Consider the following 12626-nt stretch of genomic DNA (forward strand, 5'->3'; position numbering starts at 1 on the left):
GAAGTCAGCAGAGTACCCCAGTGCTACACCCATTACTCTGAGATGATGTGTGTCAGCTGTGTTGCTGGGTGCAACTTCTTGTTGTCACAGGAAAACATAGATTTTTTTGGTGTAACAGATTCTCACAATGTATCTGTACTGCTCTGAATGCTTGGTGCATCTGAAATTCAGCGTTGCATGGCATCAATAAGCCCGCTGAAGTTCTTCCACACTGAGAGTTTCCTGTCTGCTCTGCCAGCAGTTTTTGGTTCCTAAACAGGGGAAAGGAAACAGAACACAACTGAAACTATGACCTGCTACCTCATGTGTCAGAAATTATCCAGTATAGGATGGTGCTTTCTGGTGTGAAATGTTAAAAAAAAAGATCTTAAAAAAGTTTTGCTCTGGCAAAACTCATGAAACAGCTCCCTAATATGCCCTAAGGTTCAAGTGATTATTGAACATTTTTTTGCCATCAGTGCCACGCTGCTTTATTGTGTTGCTGTGCTACTCACCACTTGTTCTTCATCCTAGAAAACTAGAAATAGTTCTTGGAAGTGGAGCTCCAAGCATATGTGATGGAAAAAACTCCAGGAGTGAGGAACAAAAGGTTTTATAGACTTTTTGCTCCATTGGCTCTTGTTCCCAACACTAATGAGTTCAACTAGAATTGAGGAACTTGTTCAGTACTGCAGTCCCCAGAAGTTTACATTTCAACAAACATACAATACGAACAAAGGAGACAAAAAGAACAGAGAAAGGAAGGATATGGCTTCAAACAAATTAAACCAATATAAGTCAAAATATAACTAAAGAAAGAGAGGAAGAGTAAACCCTTTAAACAAGTGATATTAGCCACAAAGCCCCAAATGAATATGGGGGAAAAAAAAGAACAAATGGGAATTATTCATAGAAGCTCACACCCTCCTCTGGAGCCTGCAAACTATTGAACATGCTGAGGCTCTGAAGGCCCTTCTTTTCCTAGTTTAAACCCCAGGACAGAACATAACATTCCTTGTGCCCTGAGTGCACTAATAGGCATTAGGGTCCCTGAGCACGCTCACCTGGGACCCCCACCCACACCCCCTTTGCCTACAGGCTATGGGGCTCCATAAAGCTCAGACCTGAGACTCCAGCCCCTTCCAGAGCTGTGCTGGGTCTATGTGTCTGTCTGTCCACCCCTGCTTGCCTGGCTGGACCTTGACCTTGCATTGCAGGTAGCTTGTTGCTTAGCTCTATCCCCTCTGTTTCCTGCTGCAGCCTTAACTCAAGCCTTGCTTCCATCTGCTCCCTGCTGGAGTGCCTGCATGGGCTCTGTGTCCAGTGCCTCTTCTGCCCATGCTGTTGGTGTGCTGTGGGGCTGTGCCAGGCCTGGGCTGGGCTTGCCCTGGGCCCCTGCTCCTGCAGAGCAGCCCTGCCTGTGCTGCTGCCTGGCACACCAAGCACTGCTGTGCTCAGACAGAAAACGTGAGGCGTGAGTGTCTGAAATCTGCTTCTCTGCAGCTTCAAAACAAAGTGCTTTCCAGATCTAGAATTTCAGGGAGGAGGGATCTTTTTTCAAAATAATCTTTTCCTGTGGGATGGCTGTCAGGTCTAGCAGAAGATCCAGCTCTCAGGAATGGTCAAAAAATAATGAATGGCTGAGTTTCAGGCTTCTAGCTTCCAGATGAGCTATGCATGTAGGAGACTTGTGCTGAGAGGAGAGAATGACATCCATTTTAGGAGAGATTCAGAAACTTAATGCCTTTAAATTAGAATTTCTACAAAAAGTTAGATTTCCTTCAGAATGGAATGACCATTCTGTGTCCAACTTGACAGAGCACAGAGAAGAAAAATGACAGAGAACAAGGTCTGTAGGACCTCTGTGTTTGTCACGTAGGCCTGGCGAATATGAGGAGATTCATCAGCACCCCTCTGGAGTGAGCAAGCCTGTGACCTGGTGGGAATCAGCATTTGAAAATAATTTAATCTGCCAGAATTACATTAAAATTGGAACATCTCTGTTCATATAACATAACATTTATGTTATATGAAAACGTATTAACATTAATGGATAGGCAAATTGAGAATAGAATGTTCAACAAAAGGAGCAGTGTTGTTGTTTTCCACTCCAGTTGGATCCACTGATAATTCTCCTTGCATACCATAAAGCAGTAGTTGGTATGGTTCCATGTGGCTATTTTTTTTATTTGGAAGTTTTGGTTACTTTAAAATGTCTTCACTCATAACTATTGACTTAGAAAACAAAAACCTCTTAATCACTCAAGAGTTAAGAAATAGAATTAAGACTGTTGAGGCCATTATAGTTCAATCCCTGTGTACATTATGAGATAGTCTTTAATTACATGATCTCATCCTTTGTTTTCCCACAGGAATGCCTCATTCAGTGTGCAGGATGAACAGTGCTTGGAATGAATCAGCACAACACAGTGAAAGAGTCTGTTGTTTGCAAGACTCATCTCAGTTTTGTTGAGGAAGTTGGGATATGTGTTTCGAATGAGTTGGGATGTCAAGAAAAGAAAGGACAGTCTTGTAGCTGAGGAAACTGTGTGTTGCCCTGGAGAATGAGTTTCTGTCACTGTCTTTGCTAAAAAGATCTTGTGAGGTACTGTTTTGGGAGAGAAAAAGCAAAACACCTAATTTCCTGAGAAATCTGAGGGCATGGGTCCACATTCTGTACTACCAATATGAAAAAAAGTGTTGAATCCTGTGATTACTATTATTCTTGCACTTCAGGGAAAATGTAATGTGCTATCACACTACAAGTTGTTTTGCAAGGGAGTCGTATAAATGTATCTTGTGCCTTCATTACACCATATTCTACACTCATTATAGCTATTTGAAGTATTAATAATAGTTATCTGTATATATATATCTGACATTTAGTCAACTGTTAAATAGAAAACTAGAAAAAGTAACTAGGAGTAAGTCAGTCTTTGGTATATGTGGATATGAAATAGTAGTGCAAACTACCAAACATATTAATTACAGGTTTCCTAATTTATTATGACAATGTGCATTTATCTTTGATACTCAGATCTATATCCTACTAGAGTAGCTTCAAACTCACTGTGAGGGATTTTCTTTCTTTTACAATGTTTTGAAATAATCTAGTTTCTTTTCATTGTAAGGGATTCTTTTAAAATCACAACCAAAATGAAACTGGTGTATCAGCTTTCAAGAATTCAATTTGCATCTGGTCTGTTCTCCATGTACCTCACTGTGATTACCCTTTCCATTTCAACACCAACTTTTAGACATCAATTTAGCCAATGCTACAATGATGCAGTCAGAATTAATTTTTCCTCATTCTAGAACAAAGTAGAAGTAATCCAGTTGGCCTCTGTTCCTGTGTAACTAGGTTTTACTTAGGAAGGGTTTAATCAATGAAGAATAGGATCCACACTGCACTTAAAAGCTGCACCGCAGGCTCCAGTCTGCTCAGATGAATTATTACTAAAATGTGAATATGATTTTTCTTCAAATCATAGTATCATAAGATTAAAAAATTCTTTTTCCTCCTTATCTCTGACATCTTCAAACTCTGTCCCTTTCAGCAATACAAACAGGATCTCTTTGTCATAGCTCATAAGGGGATTCCCACCTTTCTAAGATATTATTGGTTTCCAGTCCTCATGCTTTGAAGTCACTCCACTGAAAATCACTTTATTGTTTTAGAGTGGAAAATCAATGGGAGATTGCCAAAATGTTTATTCTTATTTTCTAAGTGATTAAATACTTAGCAAATATTCCCACTATCTCTTCACCTATTGCATGACAAAACGTAATGTAAATGGCAGTACATTAGGAATCTAAAAATATTTCCTTGCATTGAGCATTTATCCAATTTTTTATAACTCTGCATTTTTAGCGGTTTGTTTTAAGGATTTGGATGTTTAAATTATTTTAAAAAATCTTTAGTAAGAATTTGGATTTTGGATTGACAGCAAACAATAAAGGAAAAGGTAACAAAAAGTGAGATCAATCTGATGGCTCTCCTGGATTCTAATATATTTGAAAGTCATAAAAGGTTATCTTGCTTCTAAAGTAGTTATTCATCATAGAAGCTAGGCAAAATCATAAACTTGCATCGGATGTTTTTACTTAGGTTTTTAATTACAGCAATCAGCCTTTGTTGGGGATAATGAAGACTGAGCTTTATGAGAATATCCCAGGGTTGAGGAGGATGTGGCTGTGATAGCGAGCATGGCAGTGTGTGTACTCAGCACAGAGGGACAGAGCAATATTTCTGACACTGCAGCACAAGCAGCCTGAGCCACAGAGGACTCAATCCAGCTGAGTAAGTGAAGCTTCCAGCCAAGGGTATTCTCAACAAAGCAAAGATCTGCTGGGTGCCACATTGTAAGATGTAGCTTAAATCAAACTTCTCCAAAACAAGCATATTGGATTTAGAGGGTAGAGAATGACTTAGAGAACGCCAGTTAAGTAATCGAGCTTATTCCGTTGATTTCCTGATTATGTACAAAAAGCTGTGCATCTTCCAATAGTCTTCTGAATCTTTTGTTAGAATCAAATTACAGCCTGGAAAAAAAAATGGGGGGTGGGGTGGGGGGGCATTTCTGCCTCATCTCTAGATTCTCTTATTAAGAGTAATAGCTGCGGGCCATTTCCAAATGGTCACAGCCATCTGTTTCCTTAAAACTTTCTTTGGATGAACTCTGAGAAGTGTTACTTTGATTTTTCCTATATCCTGTATCAACTATAGCAATCTGATGTAATTCAGGTGGAGGCCAGTATTTCTAAATCTGTCATGACAATGGGACTGTGTTGAAATAAATTAATTCAAAAATAATAATTAACCTTTTTGTCCCATTGTTATCCAGAGATTTACAAATGTAGATACTGTGACAGATCAGGTGACATCAGCTTTTCCTTAACACTAATATTAGTACTTAGCCTGGGGATATAGAAAGTTCTGTGCAATTCACTGCCTTCTTTCTGAATGATCAAATCTCTTTGTATGAGAAGGGCTATAAATACTCTCTTTGTTTACTCTGCAGCCCAAGGGCAAATCTGTGATAGAGACAAGATTCTGCAGCCACAGAGTTATAGAGAACTCAGCATTCTACTGTGCCATTAATAGGAGCTTCTAAGTACTTTTGAGATGACCTAAAAATAAGTCAGTGTAGCTCTACAGTTTTATGGACAAATTTATTAGAGACATGGTGGGAGGAGGCCAGAGAAGACAAAAAATTTGTATGTAAACAAATCTTTAGAAGCAATGTTTTCTAAAGGATGTGTGTTATGGAAATACATAGGTAAAACTTGCACTTAAGTAAATGCCCAATGTGAAATCCTCTTGTAAATTAAATTCCTTAACTCAAAAATATTGGTTGTGAGCCAGCCAGTGCTGAGAATCAAGCAGCATCTAATCAAGGTGCTTTTCACTTGTAGTGAAGAAGGATAAATCCAGTCTAAATAGATTCTGAGATTACCACTGCAAAAAAACCCACAAACTCTCATCTGTTCCACTTCACTTAGACCAGCTGAGACTGCCCACAATCAACGGCTGCAAGTAATACTTGACTTTATCAATAGATAAAGGTACAGCAGCAGGTTCAAACCTGTAATGCAAATGAAATATTGGGCTACTCAGGCTTCCCTGGGACACAGATTCCATCACATTCTTAGACCAAGCAGACAGATCATATGTTCTCTTTTGAACTCTCTTTGAAAAGTAGATGGGATTTCTTCCATTATTATTCCTTTTGGGCAGTGGTGTCAGACTCTCTTTACCAGATTTAATGTCATTCTTAAGCAGTTTGTAGATTTTTTTTTTCTTGTGTTTTTTTCTTATGTAGTAATTCATTTCCCACTACTCTTATAGGAACCTAAAATATCCCTTCAAATGATTTTGAAGTGCTCTCTTAATAGTCTCCTGAAAAAAAGGCTCTCCATTCCTTTAATGAAAAGAATGGAATATATGCACCATTTCAAGTATTGTTCATTGAGCTTGTAATAATGTCATTGATGTTTCTTTTTTTTTAATTGAAAATATCTTGCCTCATAGATGCCTGGATTGTGTTTCTCTTTCATGGGTATAGGAGGTTGATAATAATTTTGTTTGATTATTTCATTAATATCATTCTTCAATCACTCTTTATGCCTGAGATCCCAGAAACAATGCTTGTTGTTATGCTTTATTTATGACCTTGTACTTCGTACAATTCATTTTCATCCAATTACTATTACTTTGGCTTCCAAGGTCATTCACTTCTAGTATGGTAGTACAATTCTCTTCTGCGTGGATAATTCATCTCAATAATGTATTATCAGCAGATCTCAGCAGTAGATTTTCTTTTGTATGATGAGTTTATGAATGAAAATATTAAATAAATTTTGCCCTATAGTGGCCTTCTGAGAATTTCACTAGAAAATCAAAAGAACTTTTTTGGATCCAGCTTACTGCCTGTGTAAAGAAGGAAGACTAACAATTTATGTAGCATTTATTTAACTGAATTGTTGCTCCTTGCAACATTTGAGAAACATTTGCAAAGCTTATATGAACTTTATGTTTGCATCTACACAGTTGATATTTATTTGAAAAATAACTACAATAGAAAAGTTTGAAAACTTCAATGGTGTATAGGAAAGCAATATAGGGTTTTGCTGTACATTTATTTTGGTAGTGAATCTTTCAGTCTGACTTAGGTGGTAGAAAAACTGGCAGTGCAAAAGTTGTCTTTCATGTGGAAAACGACAAGTCTTCATGTCTTCTTTCTCTGAGAAGAAAAAAAATACAGTTCTCTATAACAATATAAAGCAATGCTGACACCTACAGAGAATGTATGTAAATATCAACTTACAATTTGCATTTTTTGTAAGAATTTCCAGAATTATTTGGTTAAAGAACAAATTACTTACAGAAAGCTTTTATAGCTTTTCTGAAAAAGTTAGATCTTCATTTTCTGCTTAGATCAGTCTTCAGTAAAAAAGATACACAAATCTGAACGTAAACTATATGCTTTAAAAATTATATCATTTACTTTCAGTAATGTACACTTCCAGTTGCATAAAAATATTTTTAAACAAATTGATTTGTTCAGCAGTGAAGGACCCAATAGCCTTGAATCAAGCCACCAGCCTGACGCACATTGCTGGACAGACTCAGGTTTACTGTTCCTGATAGACTGCTTTCCCTCCCCTCTCTCAGTGTGACACAGCAGGATTATATTGCTATTTAGAGGGTTTGCAGCCTCTCTGCTCAGCCAAACACTTCTACAAAAACTCCTGTGTAGTAGGTTGCCCATATGTGGGGCAAAGTTAAAGAAAAATTAACCCAGCAGATTGAGGAGAGATTTTGTAGAAGGGACACGGCTCTTTTACTGACTATTTCTTCACTATGATGTACTATTATGGGTTATGCAAGCTGTGATATTCACCACACTGCTGCAGAAAGGTGAACTCCTTTCTCTCCTTTGAAGTATATAATATATAGGTGTTTTAAATACATAAAAGAAGTATAACTAACAATGAATTCTCCACACTAGTCATTTTCTCAGAGGCAATATACAGGTTTGACAGTATGTTGCTTAAAGTGGTGATTTAGCAAAGTAAGCAATGGATAGGAGGCACTAAACCATGTAAAAGAAACTTTGGAAAAATAGGAGATGGTACTTGTAGGCTTGTCTAACATTCATATTATCCATGCTCCCATTAGGCAAACCTCTGTGAAAAATTCAACTCTAAAAGAAAATCGTTTGAGTGAGTTCAATGTAGGCTTTTAAATCTGAACTCCTGAAGATATTTAACTTTTAATTTTGGTTGTAAGCAGATGAAAACTTCTGGGAAGACTGACCAGAAGGCTTGAATTTGAGCTTAGTGGGTTTTGGAAAGCTACGAATCAGAAGACAATTCTATTCATCAAAGGCAAGCCATGATTATTTTGATGTAAAACACTGAATAAACCCCCCTTATTCTAGGCCTCTACTGCTTCTTTAGAAATGAATATATCACAAGAGATTAATGTGTGTCTTTGAAAACCAGGTGCATTTCATACCCTGGAATATTTTAATCTGACAAGTAACAGTGCTTCTCCAGTAAGATAGTCAACATCTTCCCACTGAAAAAGTGATATTATGTGTATTATAATTTCTATTGGATAATCACACTATTAAAGTTCTGGCATGTTTATTTTTAACATTAGGCATGTTTTATTTGTTAATTTGTAGGCATTAAAACAGCAGACTCTCCCCTTTCCTACTGTAGCTGTGGCCCTACAGTATGTCTCTGTACAGAACACAGTTTGATATTTACCATTGTCTGTATATTCAAGCACATTCTGATGCACGTATACCAACTTGATCTCAGCTGAAGGAACTGAACCAAGTTAAGAAATGCCCTTTCCTCTTCAATAATTGTATGTTTACATTTTCAGCTTTTAATTCATGTATGTGTTTAGAACAGAACCAATCATTGTTTTAAATTCCATTGTTCTGGGGGATCTGAGCATGATGACAACAGCGTAAAGCTTAGCTTGCAAATTTGCAGGCTGTGAGACTGACTTCTCACCAGTGTTTTCCTAGCACCAGTGGGCAAACAAACACATTTCCCTACTGATGGTTGCTATTTGCAAAGGCTTAGGCCTTACAGGCGGATAATCAAGTAGAAGTGGAGCCGGCAGTTTTCCTTCTGTCTGTCTTTCTTTCTTTCCTGGGGTGGTATGTAGAAGATGAGTCCGGTCTCTCGCCTCTCCCTCCACTGCCTTGAGAGCTTCCAGCAGCTTTTTGTGAAGTTGCCACACAATCAGCGCATTGTTTCGAAGCAAGCAAAGGCAAGGCGTTATGATGTTTTTATAGCAGCTTTCAGTCAGTTAACGGGGGAAGCGGAAATCCCACGGGTGATGTTTTGCCCGCGACCTGGAAATCGCCGGTGCCTGGCCGGAGCCCGCCGGCCCGGGGCGGGGGCAGGGGCGGCCCCGGCTCTCACTAGGGGTCGCAGGATGCCAAAAAATCACCGCCTGCTCGGAGGGCAGGGATGCCACCACACGTGTGCACCTCACCTCCAATGCCATCGCTTCCAAACTGGGCGCGATTCTTGGGAGAACACGCGCAGGCGTGGGGACGGTGTCGGGGCCGTGCGCTGCCCTCTCTAAGGGTGCTCCTGGCTGCTGGCTAAAACCGAGCTTTGCTCGGAACACGAGGGCTGGGTCTGGGAAGATGAACCATCCACTTACTATTAACTACAGGTGGTGGGTAATCTGTAAAAAAGGCCTATCGCTGGGACAGGTGAGATGATTTCTGTTGCAGACCTTAACCTGGACATTGACAGCAGACTTGGTCAGGGAGTGTTTTTTGTATTGTGCTCACTGTTGAAAATGAATAATAAATGTTATTTATAAGTACCAATCTCTTTCACACAGAATCCTTGCTTGTGGCATTTTATCACTTCTCTGGCTAGCTACCTGATTAATTCAATTATGTGTACACTCTCTGAAGAACTAGCATAGGCTACTTCAACATGATTCCTTGTTAATGCTCCGATACTAAAATATAATCACATATTTGGTTTCAGAAGAGAAACTGAACTTCCTTGTCTAGTTTGCCACTGCTTTTTAAACCAAGCCTCAGACACGTTCCAATATCTTTATTTCCCCAACAAACAGATATTCTGTTCCTGTGGTGACACTGATGATGGAAGTTACAGAAAGAAATGTAACAAGTGATAATAACCAAAGATCCATATTTACTGATGGAGACATTTGGCAAACTGATCTGTTCATAAAAGTGAATGGAACTTGGACAGGAGTAGAGAACTTGTTGCAAACACATCAAATGGCTGTATTAAAATCAAATGAAATATGCAAATATAAAAAACTATATTCAATTGTTTGACATTTGACACCAAAGAAATAATTACTTATAAAGACAAAAAATGAACTGACAGTATCAATTTCTATAGAGAGTTGAGTGACAAAGTAATGGGTTTCAGCATATTTGTGACAGGTTACAGGAACATAATACAGAGAGAAGAAAACAGGTTTAAGAAGGAGGAAAACTAGTAGTAGGAGAGTTTCCCACAAAATGAAGGCTGCTTGAATCATTTAGAAGTCATGATCTCTTGCTTTAATGTAGGTTAGTCTTAAACCAAGAATATTTCTGACTGTTTCCACTGCTAGCATTTTGTGCAAAGTTTATCTGCAATGTCTGTCCTACAAACTGCTACTCATGTCCCCCACTGAAAAAGAGGATCCATGCAAATACAAATTTGGCCATGGTGTATGAAGGTAGGGAGCTTTTTAGATGTTGCAAATTAAGTGCAGTTTTTATATGGTAAGTGCAATTCTTTAACAAAGAAAGTGCACATGGCACACACATACTTAAAAAATAAATCTTACCTGTTGTGCAGTTCTACATAATAATAAACAGGAATACAAATGTACGATTCTTATGCTTCGTACTCAAAGATTCTGAGTTGTTCATGTATTCAATGTTTTAAGCCTGTAATCATAAAGTAAGGGCTTCAGTGACTAATTTGACAAGGGCATTCCTGTCAGCACATTGGAAACACAAACTTAGATGTCTGGAGAATGTATAATAAATCTGACTCTTCAGAAAATCCTCACTGCTTTTTCAGTGAGAATGGATTCTATTAAGTGCAACACAGAACTGTGCATGCACAAGTGGTGCCTGAGACCTTTTCTTGGAAAGATAAAAATTTTATGTAAATGCTGGTTCCAGATTCTGGAATTAATTTTGGAAGTGCTTTGGTCTCAGAGTTTAGTTTGGGTGCTTTATATTGCGTATTCACTGATATGTGCCCCCAACTGACAATAGCTATGTCTAGTCAGTCATCTGTGACATCTCTACTATTGCAAATTATATAGCTTTGAGGTGGGGGGGGGGAAATGAATTGCAGGAGCTTAGTACTGTAATCATGCTGAAGGAAAATTGTACTAAAATGGCTGCAAGTTAAACGCAAATTGTAAAACATATGTGTATTCCATAGATATGTGTGTAATTACTGTGAAATATGTATTATTTACAGCAAATATTGGTTGTGCCTGCACAAAACTATCACCTTAGTGAGTGAAAGAGCATTCAGTTTAGAATACAATATAATCCTTGAATTCTCCAGACAGAGGTTATTAATTATTGCTGCATGGTGCATCAGTGCCTTCTTTCAAAAGAAGCTCTTGCTGGAAAATGTTCTATTGTAGTAAAGAAGAATTGACGATAAGCAGAGTGCAAATAATTTTGGAGAGGGCTGGGTAATGTGGATGCAATTAAATTAGTTTTGCCATGCACATTTATGATCTTATGATACTGAAGATAAGAAAGAGGTGCCAAGTAAAACACCTTAGGTATATAAGGTGGTTTTTTTTTGATAGCTGCACCATAAAATTCACTGGGTATTTTACTAATTGTATTAATGAGAAATATGTGTTAGACATTGTTGAAAACGGTAAAAGTTCTCTGCTGTTTAGAGAACTTTTATAAGTATTACCACAGCTAAAACAATGCTGATAACTACAGGACAATATTTCTGTCATTGATAGTGCTTGTACCATAGTTTCATGCTGCTTCCTGTACGACAATTGCCATTCTTCTTCCCGGGTGCTGGTGATAGACCTTATTTATCTTCAGTGAGCCAGAGTTGGAGGAATACTTGTGTTTACATAGACACCCAATTAGGACAAGGTTCCTCTGTTTGCTTGGATTCCTTACCTCCAGTGTCACTGTTACATGTTTTCTGCCATAAGTGCCAGAGGTGTTATGAATGCTAAATTACAATGCAAACTAAAGCAGAGGTTTTTCATCTGAGTGGCTCATGGCTCAAAACAGTGACTCCTGTTTGTCAAGGTGCTGAGCTGCTTTGTCTTCCAGAAATGAATGGAAGATCAAAATGCTCAACAGTCACTCAAGATCAGGCTCATTAGAGGCTTTCTTCTGTCAAAAATCATCCACTGACTCCCAGCTATGTGACAGTGTGCTGAATACTGGAGGGTAAGATTAACCCTGTACACCTAGTCAGTCTAATAACAAATGTCACTTCTGAGTCTAACAGCAATATTTGTTCATAGAAGAACAGGTCTGGGAGTAGTACTATCATTTTTATATCTTATTACACTATTATCATAGAATTGCCAAAGAAACTATGTTCACCAGTTACCAGTGTCTAAAGTGATGACTGATAAGTGACCCTGATCAGCTCTCATACAAATCAAATGCAAATTTGCTGTCAACTTTGACAAGGAGCAGCATCTTACAAAGCTGAGAATTGGATCCTCAATGATTTATCAACTTGTAAACATAAACTGCAAACTTCAAACCAAACAGCTTTTAGCTATTGTTTTCGGGGAGTTGGAAGGTGTTGGTTTTTTGGGGGTGGGGTGTTGGGTTTTTTTGTTTGGTTTTTATTTGCTTGTTTATTTTATGTTAGACAATAAAGTAAACCAAACAAAATCAAGTTAGCAAACATTTAGATGCCAGTTTTTCATCTAGCAACCTCTATCTATCTTCTGAAGAACTGCAAGCTAAGCTCTGCTAAGCTCAAAACTCATAGACTTTGTTTTTTTAATTAAGAGAAGGTCAGGATGCCTCCTAATATTTGGAATGCAGCTGTTTTCAGACAAGTGAATATTTAATATGACCTCTTATACTAACCTCCTAGCTTTGAACATTGCT

Source organism: Molothrus aeneus, chromosome 4 (assembly GCF_037042795.1).
Source record: "Molothrus aeneus isolate 106 chromosome 4, BPBGC_Maene_1.0, whole genome shotgun sequence".
Taxonomy (NCBI): domain Eukaryota; kingdom Metazoa; phylum Chordata; class Aves; order Passeriformes; family Icteridae; genus Molothrus; species Molothrus aeneus.